The sequence below is a fragment of the Astyanax mexicanus genome, chromosome 18, assembly GCF_023375975.1.
Source record: "Astyanax mexicanus isolate ESR-SI-001 chromosome 18, AstMex3_surface, whole genome shotgun sequence".
NCBI classification, from domain to species: domain Eukaryota; kingdom Metazoa; phylum Chordata; class Actinopteri; order Characiformes; family Acestrorhamphidae; genus Astyanax; species Astyanax mexicanus.
In genome coordinates, this window is record NC_064425.1 from 28,382,452 (window position 1) to 28,408,161 (window position 25,710).

Sequence of the window (25,710 nt, forward strand, 5' to 3'; positions counted from 1 at the left end):
TACTCAAAAACTCAGTGTTGGATGAGCTTTATATCCCTCTACACTGTTAAAAAAAACAAGTGTAAAAAAAAAAACGGTAATTTTCCGGTAGCAGGGGCGCCAGAAAAGTCTGTAAAATAACAAAAAAATGCATTTAAAACATTTAAAACCGCATATGTATATATATATATAATTGTGTTTACTATGAATAACAGCTATTACTCTCATTTTACAAGAAACTGTCCTAAATTACATGAAACCTTTCACTTTTAACAGATTTAATTCTTAAAAAAAAAGTATCATATATTATTTATAAATCAGAATAATTACTCATTTTACAAGAAACTGTCCTAAATTACATGAAATCTTTCACCTTAGCCCATGCCTTGCCTGTCTGAACAATTAATTTTTTTGTTTATTTGCTCATATCCTAGAGTCCTATTCTATTGGCGATACCTCCCTAGAAGCTCTCAATTGTAGAGCAAGCTGTATGCATGTTTTTGCAACATATAGTAGATGAATTAATCAATTAGATAAGGATCAACAGTGTTTATTGTATATCTATGCATTACATAATGGCATTTATATGATTTGACAACACTTTACTTGGATGGTCCATTGCTGGTGCCTCATAGATGGTTAGGTTAGCCCTAAGCCTACATTTAAAAGGTAGGTTTAGGGTTGGATGTAAGTTTTAGATTAATGTTAGTGTTACATTTTAGTGTTGATTTAGCATTTGCATTTAATATATGATTTCATATACAGCTCTGGAAAAAAAAAAGAAACCACTTACAAATGATGAGTTTCTTTGATTTTACCAAATTGAAAACCTCTTGAATGTAATCAAGAGAAAGATGGATGATCACAAGCATCAAACCAAGCTGATAACTGACGTTATCCAAAAGCAGTCTGATGCATGAAAACTGTGATTAAAAACCAGGGTTATTCCACCAAATATTAATTTCTGAACCTTTAAAAACGTCATAAATATGAATATGAATATGATATCGACGCTGTCCAATGAAGAACACTTATCTCAAAAATAGCAAGTTTACAGGAGAGAGAAAAAACCTTGTAAAGTTTCAATAGAAGTCAATGTAAAACGAGAATATTTCAGGTAATTTTGAAGAGTTTCTATTGGCCGTTCATCAAGAAATTTTGGCACAGTGTAAAGGACAGTTTTTCTGTTCTGTAGTAAACTTAAAATCTACAAATATGGAGATAAGTGTTTTTCATTGGACAGCGACAATGTTCTGTTTAATGTTAGTTAGATGTTATGTGAGCATCTATGAGGCATCTATAGTGGATTATATCCAAATATACTGTATGTATCCATGTGATACCCATGACTTAGCTACTCTACAGGAAGCACAGGAAGCTGTAACACTCCAGCCCTTTCACACATGCTGTCCTCCATGGCTGCAGACTTGCTCAGAGCAGTTAATAAGAAAGCTGCTATGGATTTAGCAGCTTGTGTTCAGGGTCACTCTGGGAAGTTTAAAACATTTGCTTAAGACAGCCACGGAGTGTGTTGGACCCGCGCCCTGCAATACATCACATCTCATCTGCTCCGCCATAAGGAATTCATTAAAGTTTTAAATCACCACTTCCCCACAGCACGCGCTTCCCCGCCCTGCACCGCCGCCACCCACGGGTGATGTGGCTGAGTGGGTCGCTGTGATCTCTGCGGATGGCTGGCTTCCATCTCTGCACTCTGGAGGGCCCTCCTGTCTAATTACAGCTGCCCTCCCGAGTCTCCTCTGTGGCCCCATTCCCATCCGTATGGCCAGTGCTTAAATTACCCGACGTAAGCACCCTCTTCACCTCAGCCGGAGCAGTTACGCCACTCCAAGGTGTGTGTGTATTGTGTGTGTGTGTGTGGTAAAGTACACAGCCATGCATTCATGCATGACCTGTGAGTACTCAAGCAACCAACTTGAAGCATGTGGGAATTAGAATATATTGCCTGTATGGGAGTGTGTCATAGTAAATATATATACGTGTGCGTGTGTGTGTGTGTGTTTACTTGAGTGTGGCGAACAGGCTAAGCAGGCTCTCTTCCCTAGATTAGCACTCAATGCTAACACTCTGCTAATCACTGGACTACTGTTGTCAGCAATCAGGAGCGCTGCGTAATGCGGCAACAGTGAGAAGCTCACTCAAAAAAAATATATTACATTTATGCAACAGTTAGTTCCGACCTCACAATCTGATTGGTTGAGAAGTGTTCTAGCCGTGATGATATTTGTGAGAACGTCACAGCCTTCTCACACTAAACTTGTATCACTCCGCCGGCGCCTTGCCGAGTAACAGCACATATACACACAGGACAGCTTTGAATCATCAACTCCAGCAGCACCAGCAGCAGCAGCATTAGCTTAGCACAGGCTAGCGCTCAGCCACGGCACGCTTGACCACACCCTGCAGCGCTGGCTCGTCGTCTTTTGCCGTCTGACAGCCAGGCTAGGCTAAGCTAAGTTAATGCTAAGCTAAAGCAAGCTACGCTAACCTAACCGCAGTCCAGCCGGCTAGCTAAAACCAACACCACCCAGCAAAACAAGCAGAGATGCTTAAATAATGTGCAGCTTTCACCTGAAGACGACTCCTCGGAGCAGGAGAGGAGAGTTTCAGGTCCTAACGTTACCTTCTTAGCTTATTCCCAATTTCAAAAGTGTAAGATTGTCTTACTTATTTTTGGAATATGATCTTATTCAGTCTCACTTAGAATTTTCACCATTTTTAATTTAGACTCAAAATAAGCACAAAAAGTTAATAGTCAAGTTATATTGATTCTTGTGTACAAATGTAAGCCACAAAATATTTTTTTTCTCGATTTCAGCTTATTTCACTCATTTTGAACCTTTGTGATTGCTTTTAAAAAAAATCTTGCTAAGAAAAATTTGCTCACCCCATTGGCAGATTTTTTTGCTTAATTTAGGCATTTATGTTCAATTTACATGTATTTTGTCTAGTTTTTGCCAATGAATTTTTTGCAGCGCAGTTGTTGGAACTACTTTTAGGCTGAAGGCACTGTTCATATTAAAGCATACTCATTCAAAAATTTTTAGGGTTCTTTGATTTACTTTCTTTATTCATTTTGTAAAAAAAATAAAAAAAACTGTTGTATAAAAGCAATAGAACATCCGAGGTTGTGTGTTATTCACGATAACACACTCCCTCTTGCGTTCTATTGCTTAAGTATGACACACAGAGTGATCTATTTTACGCATTTATTTCTTTTATTGCTGATGATTATGGCTTACAACCAATAAAAACCTAAAAATCCGTGTTTTAGAAAAATTTTATATTATATAAGAACAAATGGTATTTTTGGCAGTGTGCCACGTCCTGCTGGAAAATGAAATCCACACCTCCAAAAACACCTGAACTCTCCTTTATGTACAGCGTGTTGTATCACAGAGCTTATGTTGGCTTCTTAATCGCTAGCAACATTTTTGAAATAGACGCGTACATGTAAAAACTTTGCATGCCTTCTACAGCATATCCCACAGTTCCAAGCTAAGAAACAAAGGATAAGGATTTGATCTGTGGATCTGAGAATTTACGTTGCTATTTGGGCTTTTTTTAAAGCTATGTTCTCGCACCATGTGCTGCTGTCTTCAAGCAAGCTGCTCCTGTGTTCCTGGCTGTTTCTGAGCTGTGAAATTTCATACATTTAAGCTGAGGGAAATGACTGAGACGCAGTTTTACTAAAGGTTGCTTGGAAAACGTGTGCATGATCTAGAAACTGTGTGATATGAGAAGACAGGGCTTATGGAGAATGTTCAACTGCTGACAACAGCAGGACATGTAAGGAGATTTAGAAATCCCAGCTGAAAACATGTAGGTATAGGTCCCGAAAAGGCAGGATAAGATTGAGAGAAAGGGGAACTTGGTGAAGGTCACCCTCTAAGATGCTTTTCCACTGCATGATACACTCTAAAAAGTAAATTTGATAGCCTTAGTCGATACCTAAATAAACAACCCTGTTGTGAGGTAAAAAATTAAGTTTAATTTTTTTTTATTTTCATTGATTGTTTTATTGTTGTGACATAAAAAAAATAGAAGTGTTGTTTCATCCCACTTTCCTGAATAACCCAGAGTAAATATATTCCATTAAACACTAAAATACAAAAGCCATTTCCTGGCAACTTAATTATCTGTATCGCACAACCTAATTTTCCCATACATTCTGAATTCTCCCACTTGGACATCACCAGTTTTAAGTATGTGAGGGATGAGCTGTGTGACCAAAGTTTCGAATAAAGTTGATCATACTGCTGAATATTGACATTACTGTTCATTGTTTGACTTTATAAAGACAAAACTCACATTATAGGGACAATAGAGAAGGTTGAGAAAATATATTATATGAGTAAATGAACAAGATTAATAAATCAGTTTTTGGTAATGATAGGCTACACTAAAAAAGAATTCTTAATTTTTTTTTTTTTTTTTTAAATCAGCTGAAGAAGTAATGTTGAATTGCACCATCAACTAACATTATTATGTTTCTGGTTAAAAATTGGTGTAACTAAATCATTTGTTGTTTGCAAAATTGTTTAATTGTAGTTCAACTTTAGTTGAGCCCAAGCCAACTACTCTGCACTACTGCACATGCTCAGTTTTACTCTTTAGTTTAATGGGGTCTCCTGAGTTGACACAACTCTATTGCAGTCTATTGCAAACTGCGTTGATTTTTTGTTGTTGTTGTCTCTTTGCTAGGCAACTCAACTATTAGCTGTTGCATTAGGCAACATTTTAAGTGCCTGTTTGCTTGTGGATCCAAATGAACTGAGTAGGCACTAAGGGCATATTCACACCAGCACTATTTGGTTTGGTTAATCCGGATTGTTTCGGCAGGTGTGAAAACAATAATCTCAATTGTTTGCAGACTAAAACAATCAGACCAAGACCTATAAGAGGAAGTGATCCGCCCATGATCTGACCTATCTGACGTATCAACTGTACTTCTCATGTTTGAGCTAAACTAAACTGCTGTTCAGGTGCAGATTAACTTGATTTATTATCCAGATAATTAATACAGTTATTAGCATCCATGCCATCTCTGCTGCTGCTCCATGCTAAGCTGTTTTAATACTGTAAGCTCTATGCGGTGAGCTATGTGGTCACTCACGAATGCACAAATGCACAAGTTTACAGCTCAGGCATCTGCACTACACAACATATTAAAAAACAAAGTGCTAATTTTAAATTGTCCACGTTTAGTGTAAAAGCAGTTTCACACTGCAATGTGGACACCGAATCTTGTTATATTTACTTTCCTGCTCCCTTGCCAGACAGCTCTAACCAATTAGAGGAGACAATGTGCTCATGTGGTTTGTTGGGGCACATTGTGGTGCGTTTCGGTTTTTGCCTGTATGAAAACAAACCAAACTGAGGGGGGAAGCCCACCAATTAAGCTTTTTAACATGATTCAGACCAGGGAATCTAATGTGAAATGTGAAAAAAACACAACACTTAAAACTTGATAAATGCTAACTGGCTAAAAAGATCATTCTGTACAACTCAAAAAATATAAATACTCTTTAAAACAGTGCTACAAATAGTTCATTAACCAATGCCATAGAAGAGGCCCTTTTCTCATCATGTGGGAAATTCTAACCAGACGCCGCCTGTCACAATCATTACCATGATGAAGTCCTGAACACTCCTTGTGGTTTGTTTGGGCACATTTTGTGCGGTTAGGTTTTTGCCTGTGTGAAAACTCTAGCATTAAACTCATTAACATGGTTTGGACCAGGTAATCTAACTACACCCTAACAATCATTACCACCCACAGTGGAATTTAGCATTCTGTGATGAATTCCAGTACACATGTAACACTGTGAATTGAGGAATGTTACATTTTCTATTAGCCTTTTTTCTGTTCAAGGCTAACTTGCAGATTTAGGTATCTGATTGGCCAGAGAGATTTGTTGCTTGATGTAATGCATAAAGCCAAGAAACTAAGAATCTGGAACCAAGTTTTCACTGTCATTTCTTGGTTGTCACTCTAATGATGATCACCAGCTACAGTTTAGGGGTGAGCTGTGCTAGTGGATAACAAGTGCATTTTGGTGCGTTTGGGTTGTTGCCTGTGTGAAAACAAACCAAACCGAGGAGGAAAACTCTACAATTAAACTCATTAACATGATTCGGACTAGGGAATCAAATGTAAAATATGAAAACACCCTAAAACGCAACACTTAGACCTTGCTGAGGGAGGTACCAGGCAACAAAAAGCAAGTACAGTATAGTAGAGTTGAATAAGGTTGAGTAGTGTAGGTATTATGCAGTGGAAAAGCAGCATCATTTTTCACCATTTTTGCTTGTACGCTCTTTCCAATGACAAAAAATTACCACTTTTCTGACACCACATTTGACCCTAATGGTAAAAATTGGTAATTCACATTTTAATCAAACCACTGCTTTAAATACAGTCCTACAGTGTTTTGGGGCCTGTTTTTCTTTTATCTCCCCTGGCCCTGACTCCCTCCACCCCATGCTCCACCTCTCCCCTGTGTCTTAAGGTGAGGATTAGCATTTCTGTGTGCCCGACCCCCTGTAACCTCCACATGCCTCACCTTTTCAAGGCCTGCCCGGCGTAAGCTGCTCCAGGAGCCTGGCTCGGACGGTTGTTTTGCCCCCTGCAATGTTCATTTATCTTCCCACACACCTCTCTGACAGCCGAAGGCTTCACGTTCGGCTCTGCGGGCAACGGCCAAAGCCACTCTGGCTCTCCCATCTGTTTGGCCCTGGACTGCGGGCATCTGCTCGCCTCTGTGGTGGGGCAGCGTCAGAAGACGAGCCAAAAAAGCCCTCTCGAGACCGTGCGGCCCTAACTGCAGTGTCTACGCCGTCCGTGTGTGTGTTTATGCTGGCGAACCAGGGCCAAAAGAGCCGCGGCGGGTCACGGCCTCGGTCAGCCTTTCCGTCTCGGAGAGTTCCAGAAGCAGACGTGCTGTAAAAGCCCAGACTGCCCCTGAAGAACTGCCTGAGCGACCTCCCTCCGCAGGGACCTGACACTCCAGCACTCAGGGTCAATGCACTGCATATCTCTGTGCAGCAGTCAGACTGCGTCCGGGAGATGAGCTGCCCGAAAGACAGGCTCTGAAAGGGAACAAGCCTATTTAGTCTTGGCAAGCTTTTTAAACCCTTCACATCATGAGGTGAACGCTGCAGCAGAATTGAGTTTCTTATTGATTGCACACCTCATCTGGCCGACTCCGAGGACGTGGACGAGCATACAAACTTTCAAACTAGGCGATAGCTTCGTTTTAGGGCAGATCAAATACAGTTGTATTTATTTTACAGTCATATATGTAAATATATGACACCCCAATGAAAGCCTTTGGTTTTAAAGGGGTTGGACAATGAAATTGAAACACCTGTCATGTTAGTGTGGGAGGTTTCATGGCTAAATTGGAGCAGCCTGGTGGCCAATCTTCACTAATTGCACATTGCATCAGTAAGAGCAGAGTGTGAAGGTTCAATTGGTCCGTTTGTAACTTTAGTGTGGTTCGATTGAGCAGGTGTAAAAACAGTAACCGGAACTGTCTGTCAGGACAGTAAATTATTGTGGTCTAAAACCAGGTAGGTGTTTCAGTTTCATTGTCCAACCACTGTATATTTTGATTATTTTCCCCCTACTAAAAAACAAACTACAGATGACAAGGAAATGGTTCAAAACTAGGTTTACCTGTTAAAACAGAAGTTTTTGGAGCAGCCTGTCTTAGAAATTAGACATTAGACATTAGTTTGGTTTGCTCTTGACTTTTGAAGTAAGTGGAGTCACCATGGCCATGGCCAAATACACAGAGCTCTCTGAGGCCTTAAGAAAGAATATTGTAGATGCAGATGGTTCTGGGAAAAAAATTTAAAAGATCTCAAAACAGCTTAAAATTAGTTTTCCACAAGTGGAAATTACTTAAACACTAGCATTTTTTTCAGAGCAACTTACAAAAGTGCTTCATTGATTACTTTGAAAATATTCATAGTTTGTAGAACCTCCAAAACAAAAAGATACAACAAACTTTGATCATGTTTAAACACCAAACAGAATTTAGCTAATGCTATATTTAGCCCAGCCTACCTTACCTTTCAAGCCTTTCAAACAACATCACCACACGTGGCTCCTGCACAGTTCATGTAAATGCACAGCGTCTATTGTAATCTATATACCTACAGCTCTGGAAAAAAATAAGAAGCCACCTAAAAATGATGAGTTTCTTTGGTTTTACCAAATTGAAAACCTCTGGAATATAATCAAGAGGAAGATGGATGATCAAAAGCCATCAAACCAAACTGAACTGCTTGATTTTTTGCACCAGGAGTAAAGGTATAAAGTTATCCAAAAAAAGCAGTGTGTAAGACTGGTGGAGGAGAACATGCCAAGTTGCATGAAAACTGAGATTAAAAACTAGGGTTATTCCACCAAAATTCGATTTTTTTTTACTCTTAAAACTTTATGAATATGAACTTGTTTTCTTTTGTTCTGCATTATTTGAGGTCTAAAAGCTCTGTATCTTTTTTCTTTTTGGATTATTTTGCAAATAAATGCTCTAAATTACATTTTTTTGTCTGTAGTTTATAGATAAAACAACAATGTTCATTTTACTCAAACATATACCTATAAATAGAAAAATCAGAGAAACTAATTCAGAAACTGAAGTGATCTCTTATTTTATTTTATTGTTTTTCCCAGAGCTGTATAACTTAAGTTGACCTATTTCATCATGTATCTATAATACAACAATTTCTTAACCAGTTAAAACTGAAGACCATATAGTGGTGTGATGTCTAGTGATGTCTATCCAAGCATGTACCATCCAAGCCAGATTCCAATATAAGAACATAATGGAACTCTAAGTGTGTCTCAAAAAAAAATGTGAATGGCAATATACAGTACATTGATAGAGTGATATTTTATGACACAATACATTTCACCTACATTAAGGTCAGTAAAACCAATCTAATTTAGTTATTATAAAATGCTAAAGCAATTTCAATGCATTTATAGCCTCTGCACAGTGTGGCAACTCAAGTTTTTTTTTTTTTTTTTGACTGCTATTTTGAAACGTCCCTTTTTATGATGTCTTAAATATGCTACCCTAATGTGAAATGGCCTACACCTTTTCCCCAGCTCCGAACATGCTGTTACTCCATTACACTGTCATCGCTAAATGTGTAATAGCTGAACACTCCAATTTTACGAGCGGCTGCTTTGATGAAATGCGGCTAGCCTGACTGCAGTCAGTCAAAACACTGGCACTGCAGATATTACGAGTTGCTACTTGGCTGTTCTCAACATAATCCACTTTAAAACAGCTTCACACTGCAGAAATGTAGAGCTTTACTTGATTACATTTAAACAAACTTCCGGGCCACAAGTTGTGGCCTAGTGTCAGTATGTCAAGTCTAAGGCAGATGCTTTGAATAAGGGATATTTTTCATCAAAATTTTCATCAATTATTGTTTTTCTGCTTATTTCCAATAGTTCTTATGGTACACAATGCTACCAGTGCTGCAATGCAAAGGGTTAAAGTGCCTTTTTTCACTGATCTATCTGTGAGCAGATAGCTGTACTCTTTACAGTACATGACATGTCATCTTATAATTGGGAATTATCCATTCATTGTGGTTTGCACACTACATGACTGACATACATATCAATCTTTCACCAGGAGGAACCCACAATAAGTCCCCTATTTTCGACCACCTTATATTCAGCTTAAATGACCCTATATTAACTGAAAAAAATATATATACACAAAAGCTTTTATTTTAAGAATAACAACTCTCAATCTGATATCGGTGGCTGCTAATGTGTGTAATAATGCATATTTATGAATCACTGGGCTTATTTATTTCTGCGCCGCCTATTGGAGACATGGCATTTCTGCACGGTGCCTCTATGTGATCCAGCAGCTCTCAGTGGTGTTTAAGGACATCGCACTTGGTTTGTATTTGGTTTGTAAGCGCTGCATCATTGCTCGGATACCTGTATGTGGTGGAGTAACTCATAGAGACCTTTAGGTACAGTGCATTACCGGCTGATAATGTCAATTTTAAAATGCCTCTCAGCCAATCACATTGCAGGGTCGGAACTAACTGTGGTATAAAATACAGTATACAATGTAACAAAGACACAAACTTTGGTTCGCTCTCTGGACTTTCAGTCGTAAAAAAAAGGTCTTAGTTTTGATGCATTAGGTACTGATAGCAATACCAGCAATCAGCATCATCTCCTAGTTACAGGACAAGCGCTTAGAAAAAGTTGCACAACTTCAAGGTCGATGATCTTTTGCCTCATAAAAAAAGTTTCTGTTGCTTGTTTTAACTTTTCAGGGTCGAAGCTGGAGGCCTTGCTGGTGCACCAGCTCACACAGCTCTGACAAAGGCGGAGTCATTTCAAAGACCAAGGACTTCAGGAAGTGCCCTGCCCCGAAGCCACTACCTACCTACCGTATAACACACTCACTCATACACACTCATACACACTTCCAATCTCAGAGACCCGTACCCTTTCCCACCCTTTGCTGTGTCGCAGTGGACGGACCCCGTGCCCACCGGTGGCTCTCGGGCGGAGAGATCCTTTCTGCACCATTTAGTCCATTCTGTTCCTGCTACGGCTTCCTCCCCTGAACATTAACATTTCATCAGGTAATTACGGCCATCGCAGCCTGAGAACTCACGTGCCATTTAACTGTTAATGACAAGTCAGTCAGAAAGAGAAAAAAAGAGAGAGAGAGAGAGAAGAAAAGAGAGAAACAGAGAGAGAGAAAGCTTTCTAGTAGACAAAAGACGAAAGTTTCTCAAACATGTTAAGTTTTTTTCCTCCTGCTTTTCTCTGACGTTCTTCCCCGTTCAGGTTCTCCTGGATTTTCTTGTATAATTGACAATGCCGGTTCCCAAATCATGAAAGATTAATGTATGGAGGATGCATAATTAAGCAGTTTAATTCCAGGCTTTCTGGAACATTACTCATTCTTTTATCCTTTCATTCTCTCGCTCTCTCTCTTTCTCTGTGTTTGTACCCCCTCCCCCCATTGGCTCGTTGGCTTGAAGATAATCAGAGCAGGCAGAGGCGTTTCATCTGAGCAATGGGATGATCTGAGAAGGGGGTTGTCTGGTGGGCTAAAACAAATCATCTCAAGTGTATTGGAGAGGGAGGAGGGTTTTTTTGTGTGCCTGTGTGTGTATATATGTGTGTGTGTGTGTGTGTATTTCAGTGTATGCTTATCTGCATATCCAAGCGATTTAAAAAAAAAAAGGCCCAAAAAGTACTGCAAAACTCCATATTCATTTCCCCATCCTGCTTGATCCAGCCTACTGTACATCTAAAACATCTAAAGCAAATTGAGCTAAAGCACAGTAGTTTCTATGAGCTTAGCAAAAAAAACCCTCTCAACAAATATTACCATTAGAATATAACTTCCTCTCTCAGCTCCCAGAAACTCAACGCTTTCCACTTCCTTTCTCCTGATAAATTGAAGCTATTGTTTAATGCATAATCGCACTGAAGAGAAGAAGCATGCTAGAAGTGGTGCCTCAGCAAAGTGCACCAACCTGTGCTCAGCATTTTCTCTGATCAACGGCTCGTCTCAAACTCTGCAGGGGAATTTCTGTGTTTTATATTGAAGGGGGAAAAAGGGAAGCCGTGGAAGGAAGCAGTAAAAGAATGCATTTGTCACATTTTGCATTGCACAGGATGTGAAGATTGCACCACTAGGGGTGTTCATAACTTAGATAAATGTAATAATGTGGTGTTTTAATTTAAATAAATGAGCCTGTTATTGATTTATCTTAGAATTTAGATACTCTAGAACTGAGGACTCCAACCCTATTCTATGAGAGCTACATATTTTAACAGTTGCAGTGTACCTTTGAATTCTCTTTAACTATTTTCAGACTCAAATCCGAATTTGTCAAGAGATTTTTAATAGTCTGGACAGACTATTAGCATAAAATGCTATTAAAGTCAAATTTCTACAGCTGTGTCTCAGTCTGGACCAAAGACTGTAAAAAAGATGGACGCCGTGTCGCCGTTCCCATTCATTTAATGAAAATGAAGCCAAAATCTTCCGCCATGTTGGGGATCCTGAAACCCGAGGCTGCGCAGTAGAGACCAGAGGAGGGAGAAAGACTGTGGAGAGCAGCCTACTCATTTAAATAACCCCGCCCCAGAGGGCTGCCTTCACAGCACTCATACAATCTATGGTCCCGCCCATACAGTCATTGGTCCAACCCCAGCTAGGTGTAACCCAGCCCTTTTACATAACCACACCTTTTTGAATAGAGCTGAATAACGTTTTAAAAAACAAATTCTGTGATGATATAAAAAAGGGACAATATAAGCAGAGGTTACACTAACTGTTGCATTTAAATAATGGAGGTAGAATTACAGTATACTGGAAAAAAAACGTGATTGAAAGTTGTCTGTTTTGCTATTGAAACCTATGGGGATGGGTGGGGTTACACAGCTTTCTGAAACCGAACAGCAGGGGACGGTGGACCTGTGGTGGCTTCACTTTTGAGAGACGATGCTCTGTCCAGCTATACACAGTCTATGGTCTGGACACTCTGGATTCTCAAATCTGACTTAAATATGTCATTGGTGTCATTCTTAATGCAATAAACATTGACCTTATCAAATCCAAAATGTACTTACTAATGCAGACCTCATTACCACGGCAACCCACACAGATATGTTTGTAATGTCGGACATACAAATCTGTTCTGATCGCTTTAAAACAGTGTCTACAGTCAACCTAATCCAAGTAATTACAGTCTTTAGAATCTTTAGAAGTCCCTGATTGGCTGAACAAGCTTTGTTAGATTTGGTTGCAGTTGAAGGCCACTGATCTACAGAAGAGCAACACAGTGGATGTTTTCTAAAACTGTCCAGGCTGGTTTCATAAAAACACAAAAAAAAAATCCCCAAAACCAGAGATGGCACATTTATATCAATGGGTCATATCATATCACATCAGTATCAGGACCAAGATCAGCAGAAAATGCTGATTCAGATACTGGAGGGGTAAAAAGAATCTATTGTATCCTTAATTTAAGATTCTTATTCTTAAGTGTTAAGCAAAGCGCTTGAATACATTTTATAATTGAATACATTTCTTTATTATTATTTTGATTCTTCAATTACTTGTTAGCATGTAAGCATATCTGCTGTTGCTTTTCTGGGCTCAGCGCTGGGCTTAGGGTCATATATGTATAAAATCCTGTTATAATACTCTATCACCTTCTATATCCTTTCACTTTTCATATGATAACTCCATCTCTCAGATTGTCAGAAATTCACATTTTATTGGCTCCAAAGTGAGAATTACACTTCAGGACTGTGGGAGGAAGCCAGAAGCAAGAATTGCCCATTTTCCATAATGCTGGATTAGTAATACTATCAGCTTATTATTAAATAAATAAATCTCAGTATTGTGAGATACTAAATTGTTGTTTAAAAAATCTTAAAATAACCAATTAGTATCTTAAAATAATGATTTATTATTTCAAAATAATGAGATGGCAATTTAGTTAATACTTAATACCTGTTGTTCGAATCTTTAGGTGGTGGGAATGGGCTTCCATAAGTATTAGTCTCTAATAAAACGTTGTATGACGAAATCTGTACACCAATCAGAAGCTGGTTACCAGTGTTGGGAGTAACGGCGTTAAAATAAATGGCGTTACTAACGCCGTTACTTTTTTCAGTAACGAGTAATCTAACTAATTACTCTGACTGTAACTATAACGCCGTTACCATTTTCGACACTCCGTTACTGCACGTTACTTTAGCAGCTGAATGAACTTTTTTTAACTTTGCGCATACAGACAAAGAGCCCTATCATACACCCCGCACAAGGCGTGTAGCGTGGCGCTTTGCCACCCGTCAACAGTCTATATTTAGGCCTTGCACGCGTCCTTAAAATAGCGTTGGACTTTGGAATATATTAACACCGATGGGCGTGGTGGTCTGGAAATGATGTGTGTTGAGGTAAATTTCTGGCGTGTTTTTATCTTGGCGGCGGAAAAAAGCTTAGCGCGATTGCTCACCCTGCGCTCCAAAATACTCCATACCATCACATCTTTACCACATAAAAATAAACCACACCCAGAGCCTTCAGCAATCAACTATGAAAAAATATATATACTTAAAAATCTGCACTGTAACTATAAATTATTATTAGTTATATTTATTTCTGTCAGTTATAAGGATTTATATTTATGTTTAGTACACAGAGTAAATAAATGTAACTAGGCATTCTGCTGTTTAAAAAATTCAACAGATGCTTATTCTCACTCAAATGCTGGAGTTTTGAAATGGAAAATTAAAAGAGAAAATAACTTTGACTGAACATAAATTTATTTTAGTTAACTTTGCTATTATTTAACTGAATTTCACTTTTATATCTGAAAAACAAAGCACATTGTCAATCTGGCGCGTGGTGCTGCCCGTCAATTATATAAAACTTAAAACATTTGAAATACACAGAAATATAACGCTATATGTTAGCATTCGTTTCTTATCACCAGGGCAAATTTATTAAAATATTAAATATATTAATTCATGAATTAAAATCTCGTCCAGCGCTCTGAAATGTCAGGCACGCAAAGTGGTGCTTGGCGCAGCGGCGCGGCATTGCGCGCAGAATAACCTCTGTCTTCTAAAAAAAAGTTTTTATAAATAAGATCTGACAAGTATACTAAAATTAATGTTATTAAACTTACTAAAGCCAACAAATGTACTGTTAATTAATAAAGAGAAATCAGGCAAAATGCGCTGCGCCTCTCTCTCTCTCTCTCTCTCTCTCTCTTTCGCAGCGCTGAGCTGAATTCAGCGCGAGGCTATAAATAATTTACAACTCAGTTCAGTTAAATAAAAATAAGTAAGGACCTGTAAGTTAATCAAATATTGTCAAATATAAAGGATAGGTTGAGGTTTTGGTGAGCTGTTTTCATGATTTGAAACTGAAACTAACCGAAACTTTTATTATTCTGCGCAAAAAGCCTGTGATTGTTTTAAATGAGTTTTTTAATGGATTTAAATGAGTTTTTTTAACGGATTATTGTTTTTGTCCATTCTTTTGTTTTGTTTATATATACATTTATTTCTTTGAGTGTGGTTTGGTTTGTTTAATTTTTATCCCCAGACGTGTATTTGTTTTTTCCGTTTTTTTTTTCAGTATTACATGTCTTAGTAATTTTCTTTGGTCCTGTGGAGTTTTTTGTTTCTTATTTTTTTTTTATTCGTTAGACTATATTTTTGTCAACATTTTGGGTTTATTTTTGTTTGTTATTTTTCTAATAATAATAGTAATTACATCATTTATTTTCTTTATTTATTCTTTATTTATTTATTTTTACAGGGCGAAGTAACGCAATAGTTACTTTTACTGGTAACTAGTTACATTTATAGTGGAGTAACTCAGTTAGTAACTCAGTTACTTTTTTGGAGAAGTAACTAGTAACTATAACTAATTACTTTTTCAAAGTAACGTGCCCAACACTGCTGGTTACACAAGGAGACACATTACAGCATCACAATACAAACTTCCACAAATGATGGAAAGTAACCTTTTTTTTTCCAGATATTGATTTTTTTTTTCAGACACAGCAAGATGTTGCTGTCAATCAGAAACCTAGAAATTTAGTCCCTTATTTAATTTATATTGACATAATGTAAATCTTGCTATTGTATTAGTTGTTCTTTAATTTCATGATGAGGGGATTAAAAGTAATGCTCCAAAATGACTTCCATTAAAATAGTATATATATATATATATATATATATATATATATATATATATATATATATATATATATATATATATATATAAATCATTTTAGTTTTGGAGACACAATTAGGTTTATTAATTATTTATTTCCAGTCTGTTAAATGCAACACTCAAGGCATCCAATGCATTGAATCAAGTGCCCCAATGCGCTGTATCAATACCAGCCCGTGAACCATCAAGGCAGGATCCCATTACTTCACAAAAGTGCGAGAATCTGAAATCTGAGACGCACTGGCGGCGACGCGCTTTCAAACAAACGCCAAACCTCCTAACATCAACCTCCTCAAACAGAGCGAGAGGATTTTACATTTGTCTGTAGGGTGTGAATATGAACTAAAGCATTGTTTACTCTACAGCCTAAAAAATAAATAAATAAATAAAAAAATATCAGCACCAGTCATCCATCCAAGAGCCGCCGCACACACTGGGGAACTGAATAGCTAAGCAGATTTATATAACACCAATAAAAGTGGGTCTATGCTGTCATAATCTGATTATACGTAGTCTGTGTACAAAAGACTTCAACAGAGACTTCTAAAAAAAAAAAGAAAAAAAAAAATGCTGCAAGAGGAAGAAACTGATGTTAAGCTACGGTCGAGGCAGCCGTGAGCACTCATTATAGACTGAATCTGGTACACAGGGCCACGGGGGTTAAGAAGAGGGGTCAGTAAACATTAGCCGAGGGCGGCGGCTTAGAATCTGTTTACATGTAAACAACTATAAGCCCTTTTTTAAAAACGTCGGGTCTGAAACGCCAGCTAATCTACATGTTAGCTGTAAAATACACAGTGAAATACACTGATTGAGCCATAACATAAGAGAAAATCTACAGATTAGGTAGCGAGTGAACAGTCAGTTAATACAAATTATGTGCTAAAGGCAGAAAATAAGCAAGCATAAGAGATTAATTGTCTTAAAAATATAAAAAAAGAACATCATCAGGCAGATGTTCAGGCAGCATCAGGCAGGGTTTTTTCTTCTAAAAGTGGTCCAATAATGGATGACCTATGAACTGACAACTGTACATCCTATCCACACAGAGCTGAAAATGCTTTCATTAGCAGTATATGCTAACAGTTTTACATAGAAACAGACATCAACACCCCTCAGAAAAGGAAGAAAACAGAGGTTTTATCCCAAATTACACACTACTGCCATTCAGACATGCACTATTTTATCATTTATTTGGTTCTAAATCTAAACATATCTAAAATCACGGGCCATCTGGAGACATTGACGTTTCATGACCTTCACACTACTATATTTTATTTTTTTTCCAACAGGGTAAATTAATACTGAAGTCATTCAGATTATAAAGGGACACATAAAGAATCATGTAGCAAACCAAAATAATCTGTGAAGCATTTTGGAAAGAGGAAAGTCTTGCTCTTCTCTTACGAGGGGCAGTTCTGATGAGTGCCAGTTCCATCATCCTGTTTTTGATGTTTTTTGCAACTGCACTTATAGATACTTAAAGGTTCTGAAAAATTTTCGAAAAGACTGAGCTAAAAGTATTTTTTTTTAAGTATCTTTACTTAGTTGAGTAGTTCTTGCCATAATATGGTTCACAACATTACTCAACTAGCCAGTAAGCAAGTGTTTTTTTTAAAAAGCTCGGTTTTAACTCTCAAAACCTTGGAGAGCATTTTCGAAAAGATCCAATATGTAGTGACAAAAAATGGTATTTTAATGTGGACAGGAACTTTTTACAGTACGTTTCTGGCTTAGTAAACTTAGTAAACATCCTGATCATGCAGCTTGCCATCAGCCGCCAGAGCCCCGATAGAGCACAATTGGCTTGCTCTCTGTGTGTGGATAGATGTCGCTCTTTTCCCTCATTACTCCAAAGGGTGATGTCAGAGGCCGTCTGTGAGCTGTTGTATCAGAACTGAACTGATGCTACTCGACAATGCTACATCAGCAGCAGTTCAAAAAGAGGTGTTGGCTGACTTTATGTGTGTCTGAAGAGAAGGCAAGAGCTAGTCTTCACCCTCCTTGTGTCGTGGCATCACTAGTGATGGCGGATATACAGCTGATGAGCAGCTAAATGGGTGGGTAAATTGGCCTAGCTAAATTGTGGAGAAAAATGGTAGGAAATTAGAAATAATAAAAAAAATAAAGTAAAACTGGTTTGATTAACTTGTTTTGTATGATATCTATTTTACAGACACTTCAAAACCAACCAGCAGTTTTCAGAACACTTTGAAGCGTTGCATCCGGGGCAGTCTCGGGAATAGCATTAGCATCAGGATGACACAGCGGCTACGTCTGTATCGTGCTCGGATGAAACGCGCAGAGCTTTCACCTGGAGAGCACATCCACCGACATGGAGAAGACACAGAGGTGCTGGCTGCTGGAGCCATCCTGCTCTCAGTAATTAGAACCCAGAGGAGAGTGGAGAGCGGGAGAAGTGGAAAGAGATGGAACGAATAGGAAAAAATAATTTGCTTTTCTACCAAAAAAGAGAAAATAGAGCGTTTTAAATAGAGAAATTTACGCTGCATATTCGGATCAAGACAGAGAGATTACTAGATATTACTTTCACACTAATCATCAGTTCATTTTCCATAAAAATCCAAAGTATCATATTAAAAAAAAACATAAAAAACTGTAATGCTGACATCAAGAGTGTAAGAATATGGAGATTCCATCTTAAGTGTGATTAAGAGAGACAGTCATCCACATTTCCATGGATTAATTTCCAAAGATCCATGTTATTAAAATCCAAATAACTCTCCAAATATTGGAACCCGGGCTGCAGCAGAGCCGACTGTCTCTCATCAGCTAAAGTGCTTACAGCTCTGTTTACACCAGCTAGTTGGCTATCCTGTGTAAGTAACTAATGGTTTACATCGGATCTCCAGTGGATTCTGCATTTTACAGAGAACTTAAGCAACTATTGGTTTACATCGGATCTCCAGTGGATTCTGCATTTTACCGAGAACTTAAATATACACTAGGGAAGCACGGTTTGACAAGGTAGCACAACTCAACAGAACACCAGTCAAATCAGGCAGCTTTCGTAATGGATTTGATGATAAAGAGCATATAGACTTTTTTATAGGTTTTTATAGGTATTATTTTTTTGTCCTTCGAGTTTTAGAGCTGTAAAACTGACTGTGGGAGGAAGACAGGTAGCTTTCTCTGCTGCAGTGCTGTTAGCCAATCAGAGGCGACGTGTTTGCATCTATGAATATTCATGAGCAAGAGCCAAAATCCTGTCCTTTTTCAAGAGTCCTATAATCCAGTGAAATAAAGCAGGGCTAAACAGAAACAGTATAAGAACCCAGAAATTAGAACCCAGAGGAAAGAGGAAAGAGATGGAACTAATGGAAAAAAAAAAAACGACTTGCTTTTCTACCAAAAAGAGAAAATAGAGAGTTTCAAATAGAGAATCAAGCCACAGAGATTACAAGATATTACTATTTTACACTAATTATCAGTTCATTTTCCAGAACAATCCAAAGCATCACATTAAAAAAAATGGATTTTCCAAAGATCCATGTTATTAAAATCCAAATAACTATCCAAATATTGGAACCCGGACTGCAGCAGAGCCGGACTGTCTCATCAGCTAAAGAGCTTACAGCTCTGTTTACACAGCTAGTTAACGTTAGCTTTTTTAGCTATTTAAGTAACTATAGATTTACATCAGGTCTCCGGTTGATTTCCGCTTTTTACCGAGAACCTAAATAAACACTAGGGAAGCACAATTTGACAAGGTAACTGAAATCATGTCCTTTTTTTTAAAGAGACCACTAATCCAGTGAACTAAAGCATGGTTATACATAAACAGTTATCCAGAGAGGAGTGGAGAACGGGAAAAGTGGAAAAGGATAATAACTTTCCAAATATTGGAACCCGGGCTGCAGCAGAGCCGAACTGTCTGTGAGTTTACGTTAGCTATTTTGTTTAAGTAAGTATAGGTTTAAATTGGATCTCCGATGGATTACGCGTTTTACCGAGAAATTAATATACACTAGGGAAGCACGATTTGACAAGGTAGCACAACTCGACAGAACACAAGTCAAAGCGGGAGCCGTTTGTGATGAATTTTATGATATAGAGCAGACTTTGATGCTTTGGGGAATGGAAAAAAACAACTTGCTCTTCAACCAAAAAGAGAAAATAGAGAGTTTCAAATAGAGAACTCACGCTGCACATTCGAATCAAGCCAGAGAGATTACAAGATATTACTTTTTTACACTAATCATCGGTTCATTTTCTACAACAATCCAAAGCATCACATTAAAAAATATATATATATAAAAAAGCTGTCATGCCTACATCAAAAGCCTCGATTCCATCTTAAGCGTGATTAAAAGGGACACTCATCCACATTTCCATGGATTAATTTCCAAAGATCCATGTTATTAAAATCCAAATAACTCTCCAAATATTGGAGCAAATTAAACACGCCATCTTACCCCCCTTCCATTATTATTCTAAAGGCCTACGGTATTGGGGCTTCACGATCTACTAGAAAACGGCTTTAGGCAACAACTTTAAAATGTAATTAAGGGCCGCATTATCCAGATTTAGACTGTTTTTCAGCTAATTATCGCTGCTGAATGTATCAGACACACCCCCCCTCACCACCACCACACCCACTCTCACAATAAAAAAAAAGAGAGAGAAAAAACACAACGCTGTGAAAGCATCGAGCGTCACAAACCGAGAGATTAAGAAACATGAGAAATTAATCTCATCAGCAAAACGTGTTCTGACATCCCAGCGATTAACGGTCTCAGAAATGACGAACAAATCAATATGCTAAGAGGAACAGGATTGATTTGCATTAGAACGGCGAGCGGCTAAATCCCGGGACGCGTGAAATCCGAATCTGCTGCTGATTTGGATTTGTGATATTGGTTGATGAACTGGGTTGGTTTTTTTTTTTTTTTTTTACTTTTACTCTTGAACACATTTATCCCACTTATTATCTTCACTTAAAACCACATGATCCAAATGAATTAAACTCTTTGAAAAAAAAAAATCATTATCCGCTCAGATTTAGACTTTAAGTAATCAAGAATCCATTAATAATAAATCCAGCCCGCTGACCTGCAGACTTTAGTTTTTTTTTTTTTTTTTTCGCATTAGTCGTCCTCAGGTCATAGAAATGAATCATGTGTTGGTAAAGCTCTTCACTCAATTTCTGGAATAAATCATTAATCCACACACACAATGTGGTGTGCGGGGGCAATTAGTCACGCTGCAGTCCAACTTAATGCCGTGCTCCCAGCTAACAGAAGGTGGTGAAGGCGTGGCCTGCGCAACGGCGCCCCCTTACTTAGCCCACAGTGTAATTAAATGATGTGCCTGTAACCTGCTTAACCTAATGCAATTTAGGAGGCAGGGGGTTTATTTAACTAGGATCCTGATGCATATCACGCTATGCCAAGCAACAATGCATAGAGTGTGCTCATAGTGTGCAAATATATACAGCTCTGGAAAAAAAAAAAAAGAAACAACTTCAGTTTCGGAATCAGTTTGTCTCATTTATGTTTGAGTAAAATGAACATTGTTGTTTTATTCTATAAACTACGGACAACACTTCTCCCAAATTCCAAATACAAATATTGTCATTTAGAGCATTTATTTGTAGAAAATAAGAAATGGATAAAAAGATGCAGAGCTTTCAGTCCTTAAATAATGCAAAAAAAAAGTTCATATTCATAAAGTTTTAAGAGTTCAGAAATCAATATTTGGTGGAGTAATTGACAATATTGACATGTGCTCCTCCACCAGTCTTACACACTGCTTTTGGATAACTGTATGCCTTTACTTCTGGTGCAACAATTTAAGCAGTTCAGTTTGGTTTGATGGCTTGTGATCATCTATCTTCCTCTTGATTATATTCTAGAGATTTTCAATTTGGTAAAATCAAAGAAACTCATAATTTTTGAGTGGTCTCTCATTTTTTTTAAAGGAATGTACAATGTAAAAAGTGGTTCATCCATTCAAACTTGAAATATTACTTTGTGTGCTAGCAATCAAATTAACTGGGCTTGTTTAATTGAAGAAATAACTTGAATTTAAAGTATGTAATGAAAGCGAATAAATCCAGTTCAATTGATTGGTATCAAATAAAGTATTATGGTACATGCTGTACATCCATTATATATTAATATAACCAATATGTACATTCGCATAATGGTTTAAGTGCCCTTTGTTGTTTTTCATATTAGATTTAAAAAGAATAACTATTGAAATCAACAGTAGGTCTTGTAAGTTGTAAGCGTTACTATTTTGTGGTCTAATGTTCTGATGATGTTGAGTTTAAGGAAGGTGGTCACCATCTCTCTATCGCTCACACAGACACAATCACGATCATCATCATCATCATCCACTGCTTTGTCCACTGTGGGTGGTAATGCCCCTCCCCCCACATTGTTAATGAATACTGAAGTCATTCAGACTATGAAGGAAACACATAAGGAATCATTTAGTAATTTAAAAATGTTTAACAAACCAAAATACTCTGTTAAAAAACATTTAGGTGGCTGCTGTTAACTTGTGTTTTCTGAGGCTGGTAACTCTGGTGAACTTATCCTGTACAACAGAGGAAACTCTTGGTCTTATATTCCCGGGGTAGTCCTGATGAGAGCTAGTTTCATCATAACATTTTTGATAGTCCACACAACTGCACTTGATACTTTCAAAGTTCCTGAAATGTTTCACATTGACCGACCTTCACTTCTTTACTTAGTGGTAAGTCATTCTTGCCATAATATGGAATAGAAAATTACTTAAATAGTTCTATTCACTGTATACCTGTAACTCTACCTCTTCACAACTTTACAACTGATGCTCTCAAACACATTAAGAGACAAGAAATTCAAGTAATTAATGAACTCTTGACGAGTTCAGCACAGCTGTTTACTGAAAGCTGAACATTTCAGGTGACTCTACCTCATAAAGATATAACTGACTGAGAAAATCCAGCCAAGATGTGCAAAGCTGTCATCTAAGCAAGAGGTGCCTATTTTAAAGAATGTAAAATGTAAAACATATTTAACACTTTAACACAGGAAATGTTTAACCCCTTAACAGCATTTTTGTCAATTTTCTGCCTAATATTACACCACTAAATCCTGAGGATTTCTATTCAAGCAGTACATAAATAACTTTCATGTTTGATAAGGAACGTTACTACAAATTGTAATTGTAATTGTAACAGAAATGATTCATAGAAATGTGAGTAAATCTAAAAGTTTTAAAATATAATGAATCATATAACAATCATAAAATTGGCAATATAAATTTAAAAACTATTGAATACAAATCCAATAGTTAATTTCCTCCAAACCTTTTTTGTTATATGGTCTTTATTTTGTTATATGGACTTTATTAGGAGGGTTTGTCTTTGGGGTATTAGAGTTGTAATTATTATGAATGTATTCTGACATTATTGTATTTTGTTACTGTATGTTGATTGGACGGCCTATGTGACTTGATTCCAGTTAAAACTGCTTATACTGTAAATTTCAGATTGTATGAAAGGTGGGCACTTTTGGGGGGGTGTGGGGGGATTGGGGGGTTATCCGTATCTCTGTGCTTGGGCCCCATTCAAAAGCTCTTCAGCTTCCTAGGGTGTCCCTTTTCACATGATTTAAATGTTAAAAGATGTTTTATTCTTGATGCTCAAACATATATGTGATGAGTTTTATGTCTATTTTCAAAGAATTTGGATTGATTCCTGTTACTGATCTGAAATTATTATTAAAGTGGAGTAGAGAGAAAACAGGCAGCTTCTCTTAGTGTCCTTTAGGATATTTCAAAGCCCTCAAATACCTACACCTTTAGCCTGTATATGAGACAAGGCATTTTAAGGGGGTTATATAATGACAAGAACCCTGAATTTAAGGTTCTAGACATAATTGAGTTGTATTTTAAATTGTGAGTTTAAGCAACCTTGCATTCCTGCTCCAAACCTGCCTACTTATGCATTCGATTGCTAGCATTTCTGTTCACGCACATACATACAGTCATATGAAAAAGTTTGGGCACCCCTATTAATCTTAAACATTTTTTGTTCTAAATATTTGGGTGTTTGCAACAGCCATTTCAGTTTGATATATCTAATACCTGATGGACACAGTAATATTTCAGGATTGAAATGAGGTTTATTGTACTAACAGAAAATGTAGGAAAATACTCCTAACTACTTTTTACTGACATACTGAAGCACAAAATTGGTTTGGTAACCTCATTGAGCTTTGAACTTCATAGCCAGGTGTATCCAATCATGAGAAAAGGTATTTAAGGTGGCCAATTGCAAGTTGTTCTCCTATTTGAATCTCCTCTGAAGAGTGGCATCATGGGCTCATCAAAACAACTCTCAAATGATCTAAAAACAAAGATTGTTCAACATAGTTGTTCAGGGGAAGGATACAAAAAGTTGTCTCAGAGATTCAACCTGTCAGTTTCCACTGTGAGGAACATGGTAAGGAAATGGAAGACCACAGGGACAGTTCTTGTTAAGCCCAGAAGTGGCAGGTCAAGAAAAATATCAGAAAGGCAGAGAAGAAGAATGGTGAGAACAGTCAAGGACAATCCACAGACCACCTCCAAAGAGCTGCAGCATCATCTTGCTGCAGATGGTGTCACTGTGCATCGGTCAACAATACAGCGCACTTGAGAGTGATGCAAAAGAAGCCATTTCTGCAAGCACGCCACAAACAGAGTCGCACGATGTGTGCTTTTGCAAATACCCAAATATTTAGAACTAAAAATGATTAAGATTAATAGGGCTGCCCAAACTTTTTCATATGACTGTACACATTTTTACACAAAGTTCATACGTGTATACGAAGAACAGGCGTCTCCAATCAGAGAGTATATTAGTCTGCACTTTGACAGCTTTTGCCCTTTTGCTCTCTGAAAGCTAATCTCTGGAACAGCAATAATTAATAGGTTAAATTCGCTCCTTTTCAGACCTGTCGAACACTCTACCGCTGCAGGAACAGAGTCAATAGGCTGCCAGGAGATGACAACAACTGTGACGATCATGATGATGATCATCATCTAATGCACAAGTAATGGGGATGTCATTGAACTTCTGCTTGCTGAAGGACCGCCACTTGAAAGGTTCCACCAGCGTACAATGAGGGAAGCAGATCGCCAGTGCTGTTCCTGTATATTATCATTATAGAAACTGCTGACATGAATGCTGCTATTTTTATCTGTACAACTGTATAGAAAAGGTACACAAAGGTATAGAGTTGAGCTGACTTGTGAGGAATCAGTGTTCAAATAGGTGAATCTGCTGGTAGACTATAATAGAAAGGTTTCAGGAAATAAGGAAGGAAGGCTTTCTAATAGATTTTGGAGAATACTGGTGAGGATTTGATTGCATTTAGCAACAAGAGCATTAGCAACCCCATTAGCAACCACCGCAAAAAATACTGAATGGAGCACCATCATTTCAGAGAACACAGTTCCAGTTATTTCTACTCTAGCACACACCTGGTATAAGGTATCTCCAACTCCACAACCAGTGAACCAGATATTTAAAAAAAAAAAAGTAATCTGATTACTGATTACCCCTTTAAAAAAAGTAACTTAAGTTACTTTATGGATTACTTGATTAAAAAAGTTATTTTAAGATTACAAGTTACTTAATTAGTAACACACACACTCACACACACCCCTGTCGCCTCAACATAACAGTTTTGCCTAAACTCACTTTATTGGAAGCTTCGCTCCACCTTTGGGACTTGTTCTGCAAGTGTTTTGCTGCGACTCCAAACGTTTCTTTAAATTTGACGCTGTGTTTTAGCTAATTAGCACTAGTTAGCACTTTGTCGCAGCACAGAGTGAACAACCAACCTTGATACTGATGATCTTTGGCTGATACAAACTCAGAATAGTCTCTATTTCCAGCTAGAAAATGCACATCTCTCTCCTCCCTCCAGTG

The 25,710-nt window shown here is 37.7% G+C and overlaps 1 protein-coding gene across 2 annotated transcripts in view; it reads right to left on the reverse strand.

Annotated features, from left to right (window-relative positions):
• robo2 (roundabout, axon guidance receptor, homolog 2 (Drosophila)) overlaps positions 1-25,710 on the reverse strand; it is a 655,443-nt gene that overhangs the window by 581,057 nt on the left and 48,676 nt on the right. The window lies entirely within an intron of this gene.